Source organism: Callithrix jacchus, chromosome Y (genome assembly GCF_049354715.1).
Source record: "Callithrix jacchus isolate 240 chromosome Y, calJac240_pri, whole genome shotgun sequence".
NCBI lineage: Eukaryota > Metazoa > Chordata > Mammalia > Primates > Cebidae > Callithrix > Callithrix jacchus.
In genome coordinates, this window is record NC_133525.1 from 9,666,557 (window position 1) to 9,675,495 (window position 8,939).

Consider the following 8,939-nt stretch of genomic DNA (forward strand, 5'->3'; position numbering starts at 1 on the left):
AGATTGTATCTCAAGAAAAGAAATAAAAAAGCTACATACTGACACAAAATAGACACTGAAGTTTGTACAAGGGGTGGGACTGTGATTTTATATGTCTCCACTCCAAAAGTAATGGTGAACACTAAACTAATGAAAAAGTTATAATTTTAGCACCCCTTTAACTTTGCTAAATTTCTAGCATATTACACTTGCTTGGTCATAATGGAAGGCAGTTATCTCACAAGGACTGCTTATGATGTCAGACGTTCTATATCCTGCCATTTCAATCTCCACCTTCATAGGTAGTTTCCTGCAACCTATCTTCTATTCACACACACTTGAGCCAACATGCAAGGTCTACTTCTCTTCTACCAATTTTGGGGATTGTTTCTTCACTGTTCTGGTGGTAAGTTACAGATACGTGGGAGGGTTTTTTTCTCAAGCAAGTCTCTTTGCTATGTATGACTTGTTCATCTTAGTATTTAATTTTTTGCTTTGTCTTTAAAATATCTTCCTTTTAAAATATACCTGTGTTTTTTTGTCACTTACTATTTTTAATAGTTCTCTTTCACCTAATTCTACATTTTGATCATGTTTTCCTTTACTTATCATCCTTCTCTATGTTGTTCTTGATATGATTGTTTGAAAAGATACTGTTTTTGATGTTATATTTACCTTTCCACCTACCCTTTCCAGTACTTTATTCTCAAAAGCAGTGGTGATACTCATTGGCCCCAATGATTGCCCCATTGTCAGCACCCAGCAACATCTCATGGTTAGCGTCCATGGCTGAATGCTGCCAGGGCATGATTCTGGATCCTCTCTACAGCCAGCTGTCTGACTAAACTGTAAGTATTTAGAACCATGAGCAGGGAATCATGCTTATTTTTACTTTTTAGATCTGTTTCATCTCATTAACTATATTTGCATTGGATTTCAGTACATGAAAGGGACTTTGGTGTTCTTTAGAAAATATTAGGCCAGGCATGGTGGCTCACGCCTGCAATCCCAGTGTGTTGGGAGGTCAAGGCACGAGGATTGTTTGAGCCCAGGTGTTTGAGACCAGCCTGGGCAATATTGTGAAATGCCATCTCTACCAAAATGCAAAAATTAACTTGGATGAGGGTGCACACCTGTACTCACAAATACTTGTCAGGCTGAGTCAGGAAGGTGGCTTGAACCTGACAGGCAGTGGTTGCAATGAATCAAGATTATATCACTGCGCTCAAGCCTGGGCAAGTGGATTGAGAACCTGTTTCATCTCCTTTCAAGGTCGAGGTGAGAGGGTCACCTGAGCCTGATAACTCGAGGCTGTATTCAGCCATTATCATGCCAATGCACTCCAACCTGGGTAATGGAAGTGAGACCCTACTAGCTCAAAAAACAAACCAACAAAAAATGCAAACTAAAAGAAAATATTGAACAATATTTTAAAATATCAAAAATAATATGTAATATTTAGATATGTAGTATTTACATATATATTTACATATTTTTATATTATTCAGATTTATAGTATATTTATAAAATGTTGAGCCAAGATTGTACCACTTGTAGATGTCAAGGCTACAGTTAGCCATGATCAAGTTACTGTACTCCAGTCTGGGTGACAGAGTAAGAACCTGTCTAAAAACAAACAAACAAACAACGAAAGGAACAAAACAAATTGTAGCAAGAGTGAAGTTTGAAGATGTACAAGTTAAACACTATTCAGTGCACAATAGAGAGCACCAGTATACATATATATTTTATTTATTTATATTAATATATTACACATTAATTTAATGTGTGTGTGTGTGTGTGTGTGTAATTTTTTTTTTAATTAACCATGCTTGGTTGTACACACCTATGGTGCTAACTGCTTGGGAGGCTGAGGTGGGAGGATCACTTGAGTCCAGGAGTTCAAGACCAACTTGAACAACACAGAAAGACATTGTCTCAAAAAAATATTTATTTAAAAATTAGCTAGTTTTGGTGACATATGCCTGTAGTGCCAGCTACTTAGGAGACTAAGGTAGGGGGATTGCTTCAGCAGAGAGGTCAAGGCTACCGTTAGCCATGATCAAGGCACTACATTCCAGTCTGGGTGACAGAGTGAGAACCTGTCTTAAAAACCAAACAAACAAAGAAAAAGTACGAAATAAAGCGTAGGAAGAATGAATTTTGAAGCTTTACAAGTTAAACACTATTTGGTGTACAATAGAGAGCACCAGTATAAAGTAATATACAATAGAAATTTGTTGGATTAAATTGCCAAATAACAATTTACTTAATTTATTTTGTCATTATTACTGTTGTTATTGAGACAGAGTCTTGCTTTGTCATCCAGGCTGGAGTGCAGTACCACAATTTCAGTTTACTATAACCTCCACCAACTCAGGTGCAAGTGATTCTCTTGCTGAGCCTCCCTAGTAGCTGGGACTAAAGGAGCATGCCACTCGGCCTAGCTTTTGTTTTTTTCTTCTTCTCTGTATTTTTAGTAGAGATGAGGTTTCAACATATTTTCCAGACAGGTATCAAACTCCTGACCTGAAGTAATGTGCCTTCCTCAGCCTCTCACAGTGCTGGGATTACAGGCATGACCAACCATGTGCGAACTAGGAAAATTATATACAGCAACCATTTAAGTTTAAATTGAGGTAAAATGAAATGCTTTTCTCATTTTAATTTTTATTACATTCTCTATGTTTCCATTTCATTAGGAAGCATGTGCACTCTAACATTTCAGGAGTTATTGACCAGGAAGTTTTTTTACTTGGTCACAAAACCTGCCTGCACCCAAGTTTTAATCCACAAATTGGAACAGATCCAGAAATGGGAGATATACGAATGGTCCTTCTCCAATTCCCTTTCAGAAATGAAGAAATGGAAGATGCTCACACTTATAACACGTTTTGGAAGAGATGGATAAGAGATGTTATAATTGCTTGTAGAGACACTGCAGGGTATACCAATATCAGAGTAAGCCACGAGTCATATTTTCTATATCATTAATATAATTCAGGTGAACTAATGGAAAAATACAATCAGAAGTACATAAAAATCTTGTAAGCAATTGAATCCATTTGCTCCACTTTGTAGGGGTAAAAATGGAAGTAAAGTCACAATGTCAGGCATTGAAATTATTCTGTCTTCTAGTACTTGGTTTAAAGTGATTGGCCAGCATCTGAGAGGATGTGGAGAAAAAGGAACACTTTTACACTGTTGGTGGGAGTGTAAATTAGTTCAACCATTGTGGAAGACAGTGTGGCGATTCCTCAAGGCCTTAGAAATAGAAATTCCATTTGACCCAGCAATCCCATTACTGGGTATATATCCAAAAGACTATAAATCGTTCTACTATAAGGACACATGTACACGAATGTTCATTGCAGCACTGTTTACAATAGCAAAGACCTGGAATCAACCCAAATGCCCATTGATAATAGACTGGATTGGAAAAATGTGGCACATATACACCATGGAATATTATGCAGCAATCAGAAATGATGAGTTCGTGTCGTTTGTAGGGACATGGATGAATCTGGAAAACATCATCCTCAGCAAACTGACACAAGAACAGAAAATGAAACACCGCATATTCTCACTCATAGGTGGGTGATGAAAAATGAGAACACATGGACACAGAAAGGGGAGTACTAAACACTGGGGTCTATTGGGGGGAAAAGGGGGAAGGCCAGTGGGAGGGGGAGGTGGGGAGGGATAGCCTGGGGAGAAATGCCAAATGTGGGTGAAGGGGAGAAGAAAAGCAAAGCACACTGCCATGTGTGTACCTACGCAACTGTCTTGCATGCTCTGCTCATGTACCCCAAAACCTATAATCCAATAAAAAATTAAATAAATAAATAAATAAATAAATAAAGCAGACCAAAGTTTCTGAAAAAAAAAAAAAAAAAAAGTGATTGGCCAAAATCTAAGAGTCTATGAAGTAAGCATGTATCAGAAGGAAATGGTGGGAAGGGAGAATCTTAACTATCTCAGGAATATTTGTCATAATTGAAAGCTATAAAATAAAATCTTATAGGAAAGCCATGTTACGTGCTGACTAATGGAAGAACGCATATCTCATATCCTTCTCATCTCTATTCCTTCACAGCACGATAACTTTGGCGGCAGTATCAAGAAGTTGACAGTTCAGCTTCTAGACCTCTCATTCTGCCACGATCAACATATTCACATGGCTAGAAATAATACTTTATGTATCTGGACTCTGCCACAAGAAGACTGCTGGGTACGTACTATATAAAGGGAAAATTAGCATTGTTGGGTGGTTGAGATTTATAGTATCTTTTTCAAATGTTGAGCCAAGATTGCACAACTTGTGGATATCAAGGCTACAGTTAGCCATGATCAAGTCACTGTACTCCAGTCCTGGTGAAACATATTAACAATGCTACAAAGGTGCATAATGACATGTATTTTTCTTAATCAGAAATAAGGAAGAAGCATTTTCACTTAAAAACTCAGATTAAAAAAAAAACGAGAAGTAGCGAACTTATTTAAAAGGTCATTGAAGGTAACAGTGGCCCATGCCTGTAATCTTTGCATTTTGGGAAACTGAGGCAGGAGGAGCACTCAAAGTCCATGGGTTCCAGATGAGCCTGGTGAACACAGCAAGACATTGTCTCTAGGGAAAAAAAAAAATTACCTGGGTATTTGGACTGTGCCTGTAGCTCTAGCAACTTGGAAGGCTGTAGTGAAAGAATTGCTTGAGCCTGGGAGTTAGAGGTTGTCGTAACCCATGATCTTATCACTTCACTCCGATCTGGGTGAATATGTTCCTAAAAAATAAAAATGAATAACTACAATACATAAAAAGTGTTTAGAAACAATGGGAAGAACAGAGTTATGGTTAGTTTCCCGGACACGGTTGTTAGAAAAAAAAATATCATCTAATTAAGCAAATATAAACTGAGAATTTATAAAAGTGAAAATCTGCAGTTATGAGGGCTTATTATCAGTTATGAAGATCCAACATAACACAACAAAATTAGTCATGAATGACACATGTCTACAAAGAACCACTTTTTGAAAGAATATAAGGGTCTTCTTCTTAAAGCCTAATGTAGCATATCAGGTAGTACATTTTGAAGAAGATAATATTTAGTATGTAAGATAGCCACACTTAAGAAGATAAAATAATTATTATTTGTTTATTTATGTTTTTACACAGGATCTTCACTCTGTCTTCCAAGCTGGAGTGCAGTGACATAATCAGAGCTCGTTGTAGCCTTGAAATCCCAGGCTCAGGTGATAGTCCCATCTCAGCGGTCCCAGTAGCTGGAACCACAGATACCTGCCACAACAGCCAGTTAATTTTTACGTTTTCTAGTGGTGGGGTCTCGCCATTGCCTAGGCTCATCTTGAACTCCTGGACCTCAACCTCCCAAAGTGCATAGGATTACTGTCACATGCCACCACACTTGGTCGTAGAAGACAACTTAACTAGCCTCACTAACATGGTCTCTAGTAAAATTACAAAAGCTAGTTGGGCGTAGGTCGTACACACCTGTAATCCCAGCAGATCTTGCCATTGTACTCCAGCCTAGGGGACAGAGAGAGAGACCATCACACAAACATACACAAACACACACACAGTTAAAACATTTAAAATATGAATGAAATTCGTGATGGAGAAGGAATATTATATCATTTCAATATTCTTTCCTAACAAACATTGTGAGAGCATTTTCCCAGTTTAAAAGACTAACATAAAACAATCTTAAAATCTGTAATTAAGAAACTTGCAATTAGACAGAATACCTGTACAGGCAGGGTATTCTATCTTAATAGGGTACTTACAGGAAACAGCCCTTCTCCTGGTTCTCAGAAAATCCAACCCTGAGCCCAATGGTTTGTAAACTTACTGTTTGATAAGAAATAAATCAAGTGTACAGCATAGTGCAGTAATTAATTACGAGATATTATGGTCAATGATCCTGAAGAAACCTGTATCACAAACAGCAGGACTATATTGAATACATGAGTTGCTACCTGTCTGGATTGATTACATTTTTAAAATGGGCTTTGTCAGAAAAGCAGCTCTTTCTTACAGAAATAAGCTCTACAGATATATTAAGAACATTTAACACAATAAATATTTGGACAGGAAAGTGTGCTTTTTGAAGAAAGTTGGTAAAAAGATACAGAAGGCATGATGACAGAAAAATTAGCTGGATCCACAAAATTTGACATTACCATATTAGACCTGTTTCTTTTCATCAGTGGGAGCCACAGAAAAATTTTCCCACAGAAATATTTCAAGGCAAAACTCGCATATTTTAAAAAAAATAAAACATTTTTTTTTCTTCTGGAAGATGGTAGACAAGATGACCTTTAAAAATTGAATCACATTTAACAATCTGTTAAGCAGTGTATTAAAGAAGTTTATACTCTTTACATTTCAACATAATGATCCAGCATATAGAGCAAAAGCAATGAGGGGTCATTCGTTCATAATATATTAAGTGTGTAAACATGTATTTCGTGTTTGCTAAGGGTTATTGGTTTTAAAAACATGTAAGTATGCTTACTATCATGAAGCTACTACAGGAAGGCAGGAAACAATGCAAAAGTGAAGTGTTCAGTGGTAAAATATATTTTGATAAATTAATAGGTGAAAGGTTAGAAATTAATACATTCATAAGTAAAGATGTTGGAAACTGTACTTTTGGAGCTACATGCCTTTAAAAATACTTTACTCCAGCAAAGACTAAGCCCATGGGGAACTAACCTATGCAAATGTTTGTGGGAAGAGAATTGCTGGGAGACAAAATTACCATTGAAATCACCCTGAGACTAGAGTTAAGCAAGAAGACATACTCCCATCATGCGGCAAGATGAACAAAGGAAAACTCTTAAGTGAGATCAGAGGCAAATCCTTTTGCTTTTACTCTGAGTATAATTCTGGCTAATGGGAGAACAACCTGTAAGGTGTAGGTGGGTGTCAGAATCAAGCACAGAGACCAAACAAATGACGATGGCCTGAACAAATGTAATGGCAGTGGAAGTGATGCACACAGTCATATGACTGTGTAAGTCGTGCTTCATCTAAACTTGCTTGACTAAGGATGTAAGTAATATTCAGGTAATGCAGTTGAGTACAGAGTTGATTTTTTTGTTGTTTAGAACTTTTCTCTAAATTCCCTCGACCATATGATTTCACTCTTTTTTCCAGAGTTACAATAATTTATGCTTAAGTGTTTTACGGAATTCTTGAAGTATGTACCATGCAAAATTTATTACTGTCCATCAAGCAACATGGAATGAAAAGCGTAATATTTTATACATTTTATATATACATTATATATAGATATATATAATGTAGATATCCTATAATTGAATATATTTATTAACCATATAAGCTAGATAACTGATTTATAAATATAAGTATTCATAAACATATACAATGTATGTAGCTATATATATATGTTATAATTAAAGCCTATGTATTACATATATGTAATTATGCATTATCTATCTATATAACGTATCTATAGTATATGTCTATATGTATTTCTAATATGTATGTTTATCTCTGTTTCCACCCATTCAGGTACAGCAAGGTAGTCCTGTTCTTTGCCTCTTTGGCAGTCACTGGGAACCGGTAGGCTTAGTCAGTCACACCTCAGAAACCTGCTATGACCCTGCTCTTGTCATCAGGGCAGCCCCATACATACCTTGGATGAGATGGCTTATCAAGGCATCCCAAAAGCCACTGGGTTCTATTGCCTCTATACCCTGCTATTTTACTCCTGCAGTAGCCAATGGTCCACAAAACACACTTAGCTCTAACACAGGCTCTGGACGTTGGCCTCCCATGAATTCTCAGTCCAAACATGGAGGAGATTAAGCATTTCTCCACTGAACAGAAAGCACCGGAATCGTTATTCAATATTTTTTGGTTCAAGTAATACAGACTTTTTTCATGACAACAGGCTATTACACTCTCAAAGTGGTCACCTCTCCTCAGCTAGCAAATTCCCAATGATACAATCACGGATTTCTCCTGATGCTAAACTATGGGATCATTTGGATAGAGCTGAACACTGGAGTACCCCAGAAATGGATACTTCTCAATCTTACGTTTTTCTGTATCCCAGAACTTCCAAACAGCTATTATAGCTATATCCAGGAATCTTCCCCAGAAAACTACATTGAATTATAAATATCAAACTGTGACTGATTCAGCAAGATCCTTTATTAATATATTAGCTAATATAATTAGGTTTTATACTCTACCATTAGTTAATGCTGGTGGAGCCTGGTTTTTGTTCTCAAGTGGCATAGATGGATCTCCAGTTCCTTCTAAGGTAGATACTGGTCAGTCTAAAGTTCAGTCTATTAAGGTTTCATCTAGTGGGCAACTTATAACTAGACTCTTGCTGGAAATTACTCCTGAAGTTGAAACTTGGAAACAATTTGTATCTTATGAAACAGGAACAGTGATGCAGATTCAATTCAGTGAAGAGAATATTAGATACCAAATGTACCGTGTAGCTGATAGAGTTAACCCCAGTGCTGAAAGAGTAACCTACAGTTTGATTCCACAGGGACCTTTCATAGTTAATAAAATTGAATTGTTGGGCTCACTCTTCCCTCACTGCATGTGGATATCAGTATCCTACAGTAGCCCATATTTTTGAACCAGTCTTGAACCTATTTGGGTCCAAAGAAACTACAGAAAAGACAGACGGACACTGGATTCTCGCTGAACCTAAGATCAACTCAGTTCCGGATTTCTTTGATAATTGATACACTGTACTCATGTGCTAAGTCAAAAAGTGACAATCTTAGGTCTGGGACCCAGCATAAAACTGATATGATCAGGCTCTCAAATCACAGATACGAGGCAAAATTAGTCCATTGAATAAACATAAAGCTGTTATACACAAACACAGGATGCAGACATGTATCTTAGTACATCCTATCATGAATATAATTGAGCCCTTAATTCACTC

The 8,939-nt window shown here is 37.0% G+C and overlaps 1 long non-coding RNA gene across 1 annotated transcript; it reads left to right on the forward strand.

Moving 5' to 3' along the window:
* The first annotated feature begins 280 nt into the window (after positions 1-280).
* Positions 281-3,566, forward strand: LOC144581310 (uncharacterized). Its single transcript, XR_013531918.1, has 4 exons — positions 281-385; positions 676-827; positions 2,835-2,940; positions 3,489-3,566. It is a non-coding gene; the product is annotated as an uncharacterized LOC144581310 (long non-coding RNA).
* The last annotated feature ends 5,373 nt before the right edge of the window (positions 3,567-8,939 follow it).